The sequence below is a fragment of the Notamacropus eugenii genome, chromosome 4 (genome assembly GCF_028372415.1).
Source record: "Notamacropus eugenii isolate mMacEug1 chromosome 4, mMacEug1.pri_v2, whole genome shotgun sequence".
NCBI lineage: Eukaryota > Metazoa > Chordata > Mammalia > Diprotodontia > Macropodidae > Notamacropus > Notamacropus eugenii.
In genome coordinates this window covers 431550129-431565884 of record NC_092875.1, presented here as the reverse complement: position 1 = coordinate 431565884, position 15756 = coordinate 431550129, and the positions used below count along the sequence as shown (strand labels likewise).

General features: G+C 39.7%; 1 protein-coding gene and 1 long non-coding RNA gene across 2 annotated transcripts in view; one reads left to right on the top strand and one right to left on the bottom strand.

The window, feature by feature from the left end:
* Window positions 1–15756, bottom strand: part of ALPK2 (alpha kinase 2) — a 151611-nt gene that overhangs the window by 9442 nt on the left and 126413 nt on the right. The window lies entirely within an intron of this gene.
* The window catches only part of LOC140501883 (uncharacterized), a 227347-nt gene that overhangs the window by 85282 nt on the left and 126309 nt on the right, over window positions 1–15756 (top strand). The window lies entirely within an intron of this gene.

Here is a 15756-nt window from a genome sequence, read left to right as displayed (position 1 = left end):
TTTTCTCTCAAATCTCTTCCCAACTTCCTTATTTTTGTCAATGACATCTTCCTCCTTCCAGTCATTCAGATTCACATCATCAAAGTAATCCTAAAATCTTTACTCTCCCTCACCTCCCATTACTAATCATTTGACAAATCTTGTAACTTTTATCTCCACAACATCAGTAGCATCTGTCCCCTTCTCTCCACCCATACAAGCACTACTCTGGTTCAGGTTTTTATGACATCTCTTCTGGTCTACTATAATAAGTTAGTCATTTATCACCTGGTCTCCTCTCTTCCTCTCCAGTTCATGTTCTACACAATAGCTTAGGTGATCCTCTAAAGCACAGTTCTGATCACACTACTCCACTGCCTAACAGTCTTCCTATTGTCTCAAGGATGAATTATCATATGACTGGCATTCAATGTTCTTCATAATTTGACTCCAGTGTACCATTCCAGGCTTATTACATTCTACTCTTTTTCCTACACTGAACAATTCAGCAAAATTGCTTATCTTTCTCTCATCTCCACACTTTGCCAAGGCTGTCACCCCTGCCTGGAATGCAACCTCTTCTCTCCTACCCCTCTCAGAATGCCTGGTTCCACTCAAAGTGCACTCAGATGCATACATAAGGCCTTCATACGTAAGGCCTCTCCTGATATCCCCAAGGGTTAGTGCCCCTACTGATTCTCAATGTACTTTACATTTCTTTCTAAGTGAATGTGTTGTTTCCTCCCATTAGAATGAAAGGTCTGAAGCAGTTTTTTTTCTTAACCTTTTATCCCTAGAGCCTGGCACATAGTAGGTGTAAGCATACTAAATGCTCGTTGACTGGTTGATTCATGAATGCTCCTCTTTGAACTCCATTTGAACTTCTCTTCTGGTGGTCTCTGTTCTACAACTTTTACATGCAGTTGTGGTTGGGTGCCCCTCTGGGAAAGAGATATTATTTCTGGTGTCAATGACACACAAAAGGAAACATCACCTCTCTCACATTCATGACAGAAAAGCAAAAAGACCACATAGCAACTACCATATCTGTCTGAGAAAAACTATAATAACACATTTACATAGTACTTAAAGACTTACAAAGTACTTTCCCCATAGCAAACCTACAAAATAGGTAGTATAAGTATTAGCATACTCATTTTAAAGATGAGAGAATTGAGGCTTAGCAAGGTTAAGTTTCTTGCTCAGTGTCACACAGATAGTAATTATCAGAGCTGAAGCTCAAACCCAGATCCTCTTGAACCTAAACCGAATGCTTTTTTCATGTTGGGAAAAAGGGTATGAATGAGCAGATGCAAGACAGGAAAAGTAAAGCAACTGTGTGCTCCCCTCCTATTGAAGGATAGATTAACTTACACATAGCACCAGCAAGAAACTCCTTGTGCTGCTGACCTGGCTGGCATCTTATCTTCCCATCACTGTTCTGACAAGCCATCGCAATTTGTTGACAGGAGCTCATGCATGTCTTGTGATCTCTAAGAACTAGTTCTAAACTCGATAGTTTTGATTATTCTAGAGAACTCTACTGCTGCAAATTCTGAGAATCTTTTCCCTGATATCTGAGAAAAAAGACAATGTTTCCCATGAAGCTCTGATCCTCAAAGATAAGTCTGATTGAGGTGTCCAGGACTGTAATAATTTTGAAACTGTGTACCTGCCTCACACAGTGTCTGTATCAAGAAGGTGATGGAGACTTCTAGGGAGAAGAAATGGGGAGCCACATGGAGAAGCTTTTTATGGTGGTGCTTAGTGAATGAGGGAAGCAGCAATGTAGCCTGCTTTTTGGCTGCCAAGAGTAAGGTGAGTCTAGTGGAGAACTTCTTACTATTACCAGGTGGGTGGAAAGCAGCAAACATTCTGAGCAGGGGATCAAACATTGCAGGAATGCATTTTCCCAACCTTTGGTCCAGAAAGAAACATGTGCCATGTCTTCTCCACACTCTGAACACGAGTCTCAAAGGAGACTATTTCCCCCACTCTAAGAAATATCCTGGAATCAGAACCCAATCTCCAGAATGAATGCTGAGAGAAGTGTTCTCCCTATTCTTTTTCAGATTATTTTAATCTTGATGAAATTCTTCACTTTTAAAATTCTTATTTGATCTGCTAGCTTGGTAAAAACTGAATTCTAGATGATTTTGGACATCCCTAGCTAAGCTGGAATATGGACTTAAAACAAATAAAATACATTTATCCAAGTACAATATTATGTGAACCTGGAGTTGAGTGCCATGCAGGCTACTTTATGCATGTTTATATGCCTTCCTTAGGGTTCATTCTATTAAGTTTGCTCCCCAAAGGGTGTGTCCTGCTTGTGTGTTTCTGTGAGAATGAAGAGTCTGAGTATTAGTCTGTGTTTCATTGTGAGTAGAGGAAGGAACTGAGGATCCAAAATGACCTGTTCAAATTGCAGAGGGTAGCAAAGATGGATCATGGCCCTCAGACTGAGCTAATTTAGCTTGTGTTTGTGTGCATATCTCCAAAGTTTCCCTTGTCTCCACCTCTAAGGAATTACATCTGTTATCTCATATCTTCTAGCTTACCCATGCTTCCTGCTTGGATACTCCTCTGATTTATTATTCAGCTACAAGGAAAGCCTCAAAGAGAAGTGTTAATTAGATTTAGAATCAATAAGAATTCCTGGAAAAACTAAAGAAAGAGATGAATGGTAGAAGAAAAATTGGAAAAAGAAAAGGAGAGTGATGCAAGAAAATTATAAAAAGAGAATTAATGGCTGATAAAAGAGGCACCAAAACTACTGGAGAAAATATCATCCTAAAAAAACAAAATTGGCCTAATGGTAAAAGAGGGACAAAAGTTCACTGAAGAAAAAAATTCTTTAAAAGCATAAGTGGCTAAATGGAAAAGGAGGTAAAAAAACTCACTGAAGAAAATAATTCCTTGAAAATTAAACATAGGCAAGTGTACACCAACGACTCCATGAGACTTCAAGAAACAATAAAACAAAGTGAAAAGAATGAAAAAAAATAGAAGAAAATGTGAAATATCTCATTGGAAAAACAATTGCCCTGGAAAACAGACCCAGGAAAGATAATTTTAGAATTATTGGACTACCTGAAAACCAATATCAACAAAAGAGCCTAAACATCATATTTCAAGAAATTATAAAGGAAAACCGCACTAATATCTTAACTCCTGAGGTTAAAATAGAAATTGAAAGAATCCACTGATCACCCAAGTGGAAACTCCCAGGAATCTTATAGTCAAATTTCAGAGTTCCATATCAAGGAGCATGTACTGCAAACAGGCAGAAAGAAACAATTCAAAAATTATGGATGACAGTCAGACTCACACAAGATTTAGCAGCTTCCACATTAAAGGGGTATAGGGGATTGAAATGATAATCTGGAGGGCCAAGGAGCTAGGATTGCAACCAAGAACAAACTGCCCAGTAAAGCTGAGTATAATCTTTCAAGGAAAAAAATGGATATTTAAGGAAATAGTGGGCTTGCAAACATTCCTCATGAAAAGACTAGAGCTGAATAGAAAATTTGGCATTCAAACACAAGACTCAAGAGAAGCGTAAAAAGGTAAACATAAAAGAGTTATCACAAGGGACGCAATGAAGTTAAATTGTTTACATTCCTACATGGAAAGATGATACATGTAACTTCTAAGAACTTCTCATTATTAGGTCAGTTAAAAGGAATCTGCACAGACAGAGGGTATGAGTGTGAGTCAATTATGTTAATATGATCTCCAAAAAAAGAATGTAGGGATGAGAAGAAGGGATGCACAGGGAGAAGGGGGAAAGGAAAGGTAGAATGGGGCAAATTTCTCACATGAAGGAGATGAACAAGGAGGAGCTTTTATAGTGGAGGGGAAAATGGGATGGGGGTGGCAGATAATGTTCCATTGAAATTGGTATTGGTTCATAAAGGGAAGAATATATATACACACTCAGGAGATAGGAGAGGAGAGGATAAAAGATATTGGGGGGAGGATGATAAAAGGAAGGGTGGATTGGGGGGGCAGTGGTCAGAAGCAAGACAGACTTTTGAGGGGGGACGAGGGGGGGATAAACAGAGGAAAATGGGATAGAGGGAAATACACAGTTAGTGACCACAACTGTGAATATGAATGGGATGAGTTAATCCACAGAACCAGAAATGAACAGCAGAATGGATTAGAAAGCAAAATCCAAAAATATATTGCATGTAAGAGACACATTTGGGCCAGAAAGACATATAGAGATTTGAAATGAAAGGCTGGAGCAGAATCTCTTTTGCTTTAGCTGAAGTGAAGAGGGCAGAGGTGGCAATCATTATCTCAGAAAAAGCAAAAGCACAAATAGACCTAATTATAAGAGATAATCAAGGAACCTACATTTTGCTAAAGGGTACCATAGACAATGAAGTAATATTAAAAAATTTACTGCAAATTTCTCTGATAAAAGCCTCATTTCTCAAATATATGGGGAACTGAGTCAAAATTATTAAAATAAGAACCATTCTCCAATTGATAAGTGGTCAAAGGATATGAACAGGCAGTCTTCAGAAGAAGAAATTGAAGTTATCTATAGTCATATAAAAATGCCTTAAATCACTATTGATTAGAGACAGACAAATTAAAACAACTCTGAGGTACCACCTCACACCTATCAGAAATGACAGGTGCTAGAGGGTATAAGAGAAAGACGAACTGTTGTAGATTAGTGAACTGGTCCCAGCTACTCTGGAGGAAAATCTGGAATTATGCCCAAAGGACTATAAAAACAGTGCATACGCTTTGATCCAACAATGCTGCTACTTAGACTATACCCACAAAGATATCAAAAGAGAAGGAAAAGGACCTATATGTACAAAAATACTTATAGCTGCTCTTTTTGTGGTGGCAAAGAATTAGAAATTGGGGTTATGCTCATCAGTTAGGGAATGGCTAAGCAAGTTGAGGCATATGATTATATAATGACAAGGGAGTGGTTTCAGAAAAAGACATGGCAAGCTCTACATGAACTAATACAAAGTGAAGTAAAAAGAACCAGGAAATTATTGTGCACAGTAAAATGGTAATGTAATGATGATGATCAGTTGTGAAAGATTTGGTCACTGTGATCAATACAGAGATCCAAGACAATTCCAAGGAACTTAAAATGAAAAAATGTTTTCCACCTCCAGAAAGTACTGATGAACTCTGAGTGCAAACTGAAGTATAATTTTCTTGTCTTTAATTTTTTTGCTCTTTTTGTGATATGGCAAATATGGAAATGTTTTAGATGATTTCACATGTACAACTGATATATTGTTTGCCTTCTCAGTGGGCAAGGGAGGAATGGGAAGGAGGGAGAGAATTTGGAATTCAAAATTTAAAAAGAAAAAATGTTATAAATAAATGTTCTAAAAACTGGAAAAAAAAACTCCCCATTATGTAGAGCAGCAGTATGTACTGGGAAGATGATAGGTTTTTTCCCCTATGGAATAGCTCTTTTATTCATTGAACTTGTTTTAATATCTTTTTATGCTGTGAATAACCTGTGATCCTAATCATCAACATTAGAAATACAGGGAAAAAAAGGTGTTTGTAGATATTAAATTTTCCCATCTGCAAAATAAAAGGACATCAGCGTTGATTTCTAAAGCTTCTTCTAGTTCTAACATTCTATGATGACGACTTCTCACAGTGATCATCAATCAGCAGTCTAACTGGTGAGGAAAAAAAGGATTGGCTAGAATCCTAGTATTCTAGGAAAATAATAGATGTGTGACATCAGTAGCCCCATCCCCAAGAACTCCATGCTCACCTACTGGGAGTCTTGTTTGTATGACTTCCAAAGGGCTTTTTATCAATGATCTAAGATCCCTGAGCTCTTGATGAAAGTGCCAAATTTGAATAATTATATTCAGTTCTGGGCATCACATTTTAAAAAGGATGTGGCCAACTGAATGGCATCATATGGTCAGCATCCCTTATGGAGATCAGTGGGAGAAAAAGAGGATAAGCCTTAGAACAGATGTGACAATAGTTGAGGGGTTGTCATGTACACAGAGGAAGGATGTGACTTATTCCGCCTCTCCCCAGAAGGCAACATTAGAAACAATTTGTGTAAGGTATGGAGTCAAATCTAAGTTTGATGTAAAGAAAAACTTGCTAAGAAAAAGTAGCTAAGCTGCATCCTTAATTGCATTGGGCTGCTGTAGGAGGTAGTGGGCTGCTACTCACTAAAAGTCTAAGCAGATGCTGGACAACCTCTCATCAGGGATGTTGTCAAGGGGATTCTCAGTCAAGTATGGACCTCTGAGGTCTTTAAAGCTCTCAGGTTCTTTGATTTCATCAGCTGGGGCTCTGGAGATATTATATGTCTTACCTGCTGTTCTGTATCCCTCTGAGGATCAGTCAAGCAAACAGTGTGTGTTTGGCCTTTCCCCTCTGTCCTCAAGTCTAATAACTGGCCCAGACTGCCTCCATGGAAACCAAACCTAGCACACTGTCTCCCTACAGTCACCATGGAGGAAAAAAAGCAGAGTACTAAAAATATCCTCATTTTTCAGAAAAGTGAGAGAAGATGGAGAGAGCCTCCATCACAGAAGGCTGACTAACCAAGCAACAAACCATCCAGGTGCTAGCTGTGTGACGTGGTTTCTGCTACTGCTGCAAACTTCTAAAGGTCATAGAGCTAACTTTCCACGGCAGTAGAAAAGCCACATTGAAACCAAGAATATTTCAGTGACAAAGAGAGGAACTACACAAATAAAGCCACAGTGAGGCTACAACAGGGAGTGGTTAACTGTTGAGAGCTTTAAAAAAGAGCCACTAATTCCATATTTATTTGGAACCAGTACCACTAGGCCCAAGAATTCTTAGGACTGTATAATGTGCTGATAAATTCATTTGGTGGGCTATCACTCAGATTGTATATCACAGTCTGAGCAATGGAATTCTTGTATTTGGTTCTTACTGTGTGGATTGTTAATGGTTGTGAATCTCATTTAGGAGATTAGAAGATTTAGGTATTCCTGGTACTTTATGTAATCTCCACAATGTCACCTGCGAAATAGAAGCATCTAGAGGACCTCTGTCATTTGGACTCAATGCTGAACATGCTCCATGACACTGGCAAATGGTTTTGGTGAATATATTGTGGAAGCACATTAAAAACCTCTTTTTCTGTTTTGTTTTGTTTTTTAGAAATATTAAGAAATTATTCTTTCTCTAGCCTAAAAACCTTTTCCAGACATTTCCCTTTAGGAAAGTTGGTAGAACAAAAACTAAAGTCTTTTCAGGGAAAATAGATTAAATAGATTAATTAATAGATTTTAATAGATTAAATTAATAGATTTTAAGTAAATTTAATTCATGTCTTGTTTAGACCATTGGCTTTCCCTACTCCTTTGAGTGACTGGGCTATTGACCCATCTAAGGTCATTCTCCTCTGTCTATATCTTGAAGAGATTGGTGCTATGACCCACACTTCTCCATTCAAAAAGAATGATCATTTCAGTCTTTGTGACTCCCTTTGGGGTTTTCTTGGCAAAGATACTGGAGTGGTTTGCCATTTTTTTGTTCTGTCTCTTTTTACAGATGAGGAACTGAGACAAAGAGGTTTAAGAGACTTCCTCAGTCATACAGCTAGCGTCTGAGGTCAGATTTAAACTTAGGGAAATGATTCCAAGTCCAGTGCTCTATTCACTATACCATCTAGCTGCCTCTCAAAGGGTATAGGTCTCTATGATTACCCCAGGAGAACACTTGAAAGGAGGAATCATTCTAGGAACTAACTTGTGACAGTTATTTTGGAATGTTAACCCAAAGCTGCATTTGAATATATGATATTTTTCCTTGTTTGATGTTCCTATAAATGTTACCTCAAGAGTCATCTTGGACTAGAGAATCGGGTCCAAGGCAATGAGGGGTTGATGTCAGTTTGGACATTTTTCTCTCTAGACTAGGAATGCTGAGATGTAGGATGGGGTTAAATTCAATAAAATTGTTTTTCTCAGATTTGTGCCTAAAATGAGGGGTATAGAATTAACATTTTTTCCCTAAGCAATGTAGTTCCCTCTTTGATACTTCTTATATACAGCCCTTTACTCAGTAAAAGTGAAATGTAATGAATCTGAATTGAGTGTCCTTTGTTCATTGTACTTAGTCAGATCTCCTCCCCTGTACCCTGGGGTTTTACTTGTCAGAGATCATCATGTCAGTTTCCCTATTGTATCCTCTTCTCTAGTTCCCTTAGTCTCTCATTCTCCATGGGCTACTTTCTATCTTCAGACAAGTGCCTGACCTGTGTATGTGTGTGTATGTATAACAATACATGTGATTACATATATAGGCTACAACATATGTGTATATGTACACATATGTACATATATTGCATATAAAAATGACAAATTTTGTTTCATGGTGGGTGAAAGATGAAATAACTGAGGAAAAAATATTCTATTCTAGGAAACTAGCTCTGAATGGGAGTAAAGCTAAACAACCTCTACTTGCTGCTTTGACACCCTCATCTAAGGACCTAGGTTTACTAACTAGAAACCCAGTCAGGTCCAAAGACTGATGCAAGGAATTTTCTCATAATTGTACATCTAAAGCAACCTGTATATCTTACCTGAAAACTGGCCCCATAAGGATCCGTCAGTTGTTTCAGTGTTCCTTTGCTTGTTTGCAGACACTGCAGTTGGGGGAGTGGGACACCTCTTTTTCTGATTTCAGGGAACTGTACCTGTTCATTCTCCCTCTCCCAACTTAGAAAGTCCCTAAGCTTTCCTCCATTTAAAAATCACCTACTGTATCCTGGTTAATTGTTTCCTTTGAATTTGATTATTTTTAATGTAAAAAAATCTGTCTCACCCTGTATTCAGGGTCCAGTACCAAAGCTGAAGAAGGCTAATGGTCTTGATTTATTGGGCAATCAGCATGCATTGCTTAAATCAATATGTTTGGAAGCTCAAACCCTTGTTTCCTCAGTCATTTCATCTTTCACCCACCATAGTTTACCCTGCTACCCCTTTCTAGCTGTCATTCATCCTCTCTTTTCTTTAACTACCAAGCTTCTTGAACAAAGATTACCTCCATTGTCTACCTAACCCCTCCATCTTTGATACTGTCTTCAGGCTTCCTCAATTAAAAGTGGTTTCTCCATAGCTTTTAATGACCTTTCTGCATTGGGGATCATATGCTCTGTCCTTAATGTTTACCAACCTTTTTGAAAGATTTGACATTCTTATCCATGTTCTTCTTCATCATACACTTCCTTAGCTGCCATAAACTTATATTTTCCCCAGCTCTCCAACTCTTCTCCTCTGATGGCTCCTCTTTTCCTTGCCTCCTTGCTGGAGGATGTCCCCCAATTTCTGTCCTCATTCCTTTGTTTTTATCATTCTACACTTATAAGTCAAAGATAAATCAGAAACTGAAGATGTCTGACTGGGATTTCTGCAGACCAATGAGGATAATCAGTCATAGTGACAGCTGGTACAGGGAACTCCAGCGCCCTCAATTCAATACAATGGAAGAAATCCTCATCCCTACCAAAAAGTCAATTTGAAACCTTGGGGTTGAGTTCCAAGGGCAGCTACCACTGTCATTCCTATTCCCTCTGGGGTATCAGACAATTTAGAGCAGAGGGTACAGAAGCCTTTGGCCACAAACAACTCAAGTAACTTTGCTAGCAAGACCAGTGCTGTGCAATAAAATTGAAAAAAGGCAACATATAGAAGGCTGGCCCTGTGGTCAGTAAGACCTGGATTCTAGTCCTTCCTCTGACACATGCAAACTGAATGTCCCTGGACAAGTCATTTAACTTCTCAAAGCCACAGACAACCTTTTGAGAGTATGAGTGTGAGATCAGTTGCTGAACATCCTAGTGGGGAGAATTTCCCGTACTGGAAGTGCCTTACTGATGAACTCTCAGGCCTAGACAAATCATAATAATGATGATAATAGTTAAATCTATATAGTGCTTTAAGGTTTTCAAAGAGCTTTATGAGGATTACCTCATTCTATCCTCCCAAGAACCCAATGAGTTAGGTGGTATCGTTATACTAATTTTATAGAGAGGAAACGGAGGCTGAGACTTGATAAGTGACTTGCCAGGGTCACATAGCTATGAACTGAGGCAGGATTCAAACTCAGATCTTCCAGACACTAAATAGAGTGCTTTCTTCACTTCAACACCTAGTTGCCTGAAGTAAAACGTAAAAACTAAAAGCAATATTTTCCCCTCACCACCTCCACCCAGCCTTCCTTTGATGCCTTCTCTCTAAAAGAGAGTGCTACCCACAGCTTTCCACTGGTGGAGCCTCCCTGAGGCTGCACTTCCCAGGGATCTCCATTATTCTTAACATAGCTTTCTTCTTGCCTCAGACCTTGTGTTACTGCCTGTATCTTTCATTGTGATTGATTGGCTAACCCAGCAAATGTATTAGATAGCTATGTGACCTCTTAGGTAACATCAAGTCTTCCCCTGGTCAAAGTGGGACTCGTTAAAACTAGACCTGTCATTGCACTTTACATACATTATCTCAACAATGTGTCAGGTAGCTTTTTTAGTCATTTTTCAGTCGTCAGTCTTTGCGACCCCCTGGGGATTCAGTTCTTGGAAAAGATACTGGAGTGGTTTGCCGTTTCCTTCTCTGGCTCGTTTTAGAGATGAGGAAACTGAAGGAAACAGGGCTAACTGACTTGCCCAGGATCATACAACTAGGAAGTATCTGAGGCTGACTTTGACCTCAGATCTTCTTGACTTATGGCTTGGCACTCTATCCACTGTACCACTTTGCTGCCCCAGTTAGGCTGCTTAGACAGAGAAAATTCTCATTTTACAGATGAAGGATAGAAGAGTTAAGTAACTTGAATTTATCATCCCACAGTCAGCAAGTGTCAGGGGTGGGTTCTGAGCCCAGGACTTCCTGACACCAAGGCCAATAGGGTAACCACTAGAGTACCTCTCAGAAGGAACTAATGGATGGGGATTTCAGGCTCTTGGAGGAGTTATTCTGTGGTAATGTTGTATTTCTTAAATCCCCTCTATTCACACAGCATCTATGCTATAGGTTTAGGCCCACCTAAAGCAATCTGGAGCTACCCAGCAGATAGTGGGGAGTAGCCAGTTAATAGGAGAACTGCTTGGACTCCTGGAGTCTGAGGAAAGAGACAAAGATCAGGGAGCATGGTTCCAGAGCCTCATTCTGTTTTCTCTTCATGGGGAATACAGGCCCTAGTGGGAGTATTATGGCTCTAAGAACCAACAATTAGTCCCATTCCAGATCCTCTTTTCTGATCATTACAATTATTTTCCTGCACCTAACAAATTAATTTCCCTGCTTCCCCTACTGGCCCAGTAGTATTCTTTGACTTCTGAATGTGCCATAAGTACCATGGGGCATCCCTCCCCTCCCACACCTCCTTTTTGTTTGCCATTGTAAGTTCTGAGGCTCAGGCAGCGATGCTTGCCTCGGTAGGTCCAGAATGCAACATTTGTTCTGCAAAGGCAGAATGATGAAAGGAACTCGGGCTTGGCAGCAGTTGCAAACCTAATTCAAGCCATTCTATTATTATTATGGTTTGTAGTACCGGGACTGGGCGAGGAGATCGTGTCAATGCTGTCTTTCTCAAGGGAACCATCTGAACCCTACTTCTGTAACTTCAGAGCATCGGGGCCCCCCATCTCTCCACATTAGGGATCCATCTGTTATTCAGCACCCAGTGTCTTAGGAATTTAATTTTGACATCTCTGACAAATGCCATGAATCATTTATCCCTATCATCATAACGTCTGGGGATAGGAAAGCAAGAATTGGTTCAGCTGGTTTCGGCAACTAACCAAAAGAAGGAGTACTCTTCTTTGCTCTTGTCTCTGTCTTATTTTGGCTCAGCACTTCTGAGTGAGAATGAACCCGATTCAATATACTTTCTTTGTTCTAGTTAAACCTAGAGATGGGGCATGGACGTTAAAAAAAAAAAAATGCAATTAAATTGTTGACTCTGGTTCCCTCTGCTGGTAGAATTTTTAATTTTCACCTCCAGCATGGATAACAGATCAAGACATTTATTTACACCTGTCCTTTGTTTCTTTTCTACAGGATCGATAGAAAATAAATTACAAGTCACTTGACTTCGGCACACCCTTTTCAATGGTGGTTAATGTAGTTTTTGCTTGCTTGTTTGAAGGCAGCTATTATCTGCATGATCCCAAGAACACGCTATGGAACTCACTGTTTTTCCCTCTTGGAAGGCATCCCCTTCAGAGCATTCCATATTGGCTGAGGAATTTTCAAACAGAAAAAAAAAAATGTGTAGCATTAGAGCCAGCAGACTGAGTCTCTCTAATAGGGAGCAGCGGATGGAAAGTCAATGGCTAAATAGATGTCAAAACGATTCAATTTGTTAGAGTTTCTGACTAACCACTTGGAACTTTTATTCTATCTTTGCCAGAAGATTAATGGAGTTAGGAGATACATACATACATACATATACATATATATATACATATACATATGAATGATGTGCTTTCAAACATAATATCTTTTGCTTCCCACAAGAAATATCACATATTTCTTCTTTTCTAAGAGTAATGGGTGGGGGGATGGCTATCATCAAACAAATGAAAAATTCGTGACACTTTTTCCGTCTTCTTTTAGGAAGCTCATGAATAACAATTTACCTCCATGTCAACATCTCTGGAATTCATTAGCTTAGCTCAAACATGACTACAGTACAAGTCGCACTTGTAAGAAGTTGGGGTATTCTGATAGTATGGCGGCATCATTAGGCAGTGTGCAGCCTCTTCTCTAATGTAGGCTGTATGTGAGAAAAATGAGAGGTAGCTTGGGAGAGTGGGAAGATCTAGGCTTGCTTCAGAGTCATGATTTAAACAAGCCCCCTCTCTTACTAAAATGAATGAGAAATCAGTTCTCCCACTTCCAAGAAACCAAATCTGCCATGAGCAAACACAAACCCTTTTCTGTGCCCAGCTCCATCAATCATCCCATCCACCAGTCACCACATCCCTCCCCCCACCATTGTTCATCCCCAGAAATAATTCAGACATGCATTTGGCTCTGGATTTTTTTTCTACTTTGGTGAAAATGAGAGTCCAATGGTGGGGGGGGGGGACTGTTTACAGTTTAATCTGTATATAATTTTTTATAAAATGGTTTACCAAATGTATTGGATATTCAAGACCTTGGTTCAAATCCTACCTGTCATTTGTTACCTGTGTGACTCTGGTGAAGTCACATCCCACCTTGGGCCTTGGTACCAACTTCTCTAGGAAGCAGGAAATAAATTTATGGCCTTTTGTTAATTCCCTTTTGTTTCTGTTGTAGGCAAAGATGTCTATTATCGCTAATAAAATAAATCAAAATTGTTGCAGTCTCTGAAGGTGTGTCATATTTCTCTCATTTTTATGCTTTCATGCATTCTAATCAGGTTATTGGATAATCTGCCTCCCTCCATGTACAGGTCTTGCCTATTGGTTTCCCCTCCAACTTTTGTTGCACATGTCCCGGGGCTATCCTCAGGACATATTTCTAAGCACTAGACCTAGCCTGCTCCCCTCTATTGTTAGCATCTAACTCTACCTCGGTCTGCTAGGAGAGAACTAAGCACACCCTCCCTGGAGTGAGCCACTGCAGAGGCGATGGATTTATATGTGCACCTTGTCTTCTGGCATTGCTCTGTCAAACATTTTCAGCCTGATCCTGTTATACCAGGTTCTTTCTCCCTTTCTATTTTCCCTTTGCCTTGCTAGTTCTCTTCTCTTACCACTTCTCCCTTCCTGTCAGTCCTAGAATCAAATTTTAAACTCCTTCAATCCATTCTTTTGTTTTGTTTTCCTACTTGGGGTTTCAAGAGTCATCCCCTAACCATTTTCTGCTGCAAAGAGTTGATGATTGGCCTTTCTGTTTCTCTGGCAGATTCTTTTGGAGTGGGAATTAGAAGTGGATTTTAGACCTGATCATTCTACTGTGCAACTTTAGACAAGTCGCTCCCCTCTCTGGGCCTGAATTTCTTTATCTGCAGGGGTTGATCTGAAGAGGTCAGTCTGGATAATTTCTAAGGTTCCTTTCACTTCTAACATTCTCTGTAAAACCTGACCATCTTCCTCCTGGGCTTAGTATCTCCCTTCTTGATGTCCTTCTGTACAGTAGAGCAGAAACTGCAAAGGGTTTGTGATCAGGCAGTCAGAGAATGGGAAGACCGAGAGTATGCCAGCCTTCCCAGATAGCCAATCATGGGACTTGTTTCCAACACAATCACAACTGCCCTTCACTGGTTACAACCCAACGCTGTCCCTACCTACCCCTCTTCCTCTGCTGCACAAACTCCCAATCTTCCCCCTTCAGAGCTAGGCATTAGCCTGATAGGGCAGTTAAAACCTAATCTGGATGCTAATGGGTGTCACTGGAAAAATGCTGAGGCATACCCCACCAAGATCTTTTCTTAACGGGTAAGGGTACACAGTCAAAAAAATATGGGGACATGAGTAAACCTTGAGATTGTCACTGGACTCACCTTAACAGCTTCACACAAAACCAAGGGCTTGGTTTTTCCTTAAACTGGAAAGGGGAGGAGGAGGAGGAAGGGGGAGGAAAAGCAGCGATTCAGGCTCTCCAAGGGTTTGGATTCCTCAGAGCTGTGTTCCATATTTCTAAAACAGCTGCTAAATGATTAAGTACTATCCCAAAGCATTGCAGCTTTTGGTTTGTGGGGTTTTTGTATGTTTTTGGTTTTGTCTTAATATTGAAAAGGTGAAGGAAAATGTAAAGGATTCTCTAGTCTGTGTTTCTGTGACTCTAAATGGTAGAATATAGTTTTTCTACTCTGATGTCAGGATAGAGACTGTTCTAAAAAGGCAGAGATAAGCATTTGGGAGAATGTACAAGGAATGTCATTCCCTCCAACCTCCTAACCCCAACACTTGACCACAAAGGTACAATGATCACAACCAGTCTGGAGCCACAAAATGCCTGCTGCTGTCTGGTCTAGTGGTTTTTCTGAAGGAAACTTTATAGGATTTTTTCTCTTTTGGTGGGGAGAGGGGAGGGAAGTGGAAGGAGAAGAAGAAAGGGAATGCCTAATCTAAATTACAGCCCAGAAACCCAAACAGAATTGGATACAGCACTACTATTCATTCTCACAGGTCCTCAAGAAGTACAGGTTGATTGATTTTGCACGTTAAAGGGAAGAAGGATTCCCTTTTTTACTCTCTTTCAAGCTTATCTTTATGTTCTCATCTTCCACCAAGGCCAGATAGCAACACTGTCGCCAAAGAATGTACAGCTACCCATAAATCTCAAATACAGATATATTTTAGAGCAGATAGGGAGTAAGCCCCACCCCCACCCCCCAAGGCCACTCCCTTTTTATCTTCCTTTCCGGCAGAGCAAAATAGCTCTGTTGAAGGAGAAGATTGGGGGTAGAAGGGGGGTAGAAGGCACTAAGGAGGTAGAAAAGGGGACTGATGAATTTTTTCACAGCTATAAAAATCACCACTTTCTTAATATTGTCAGTTACAGGCTAAATTCATTGTACTCACGTGATTGCAAAAGAAAATGTTTCTTAAACTTTTATTTTTCTTTACACTTTGAAGATAAGGTCAATTTTTAGCAGAGCTGAAAAAAGAACTCTCAGAAAAAGTAAAGGATGCATGTGAAGAGGAAAAACAATGGTACCTTTATTTATTTCAAGATAAAGCTGTTAGGAGTTATCCTAAAATAAATATGCAATGCACTTTAAATACTTAAAGGTACTATTTACATAAATAATTGGTGGAAATGAGAGAGGTGAATT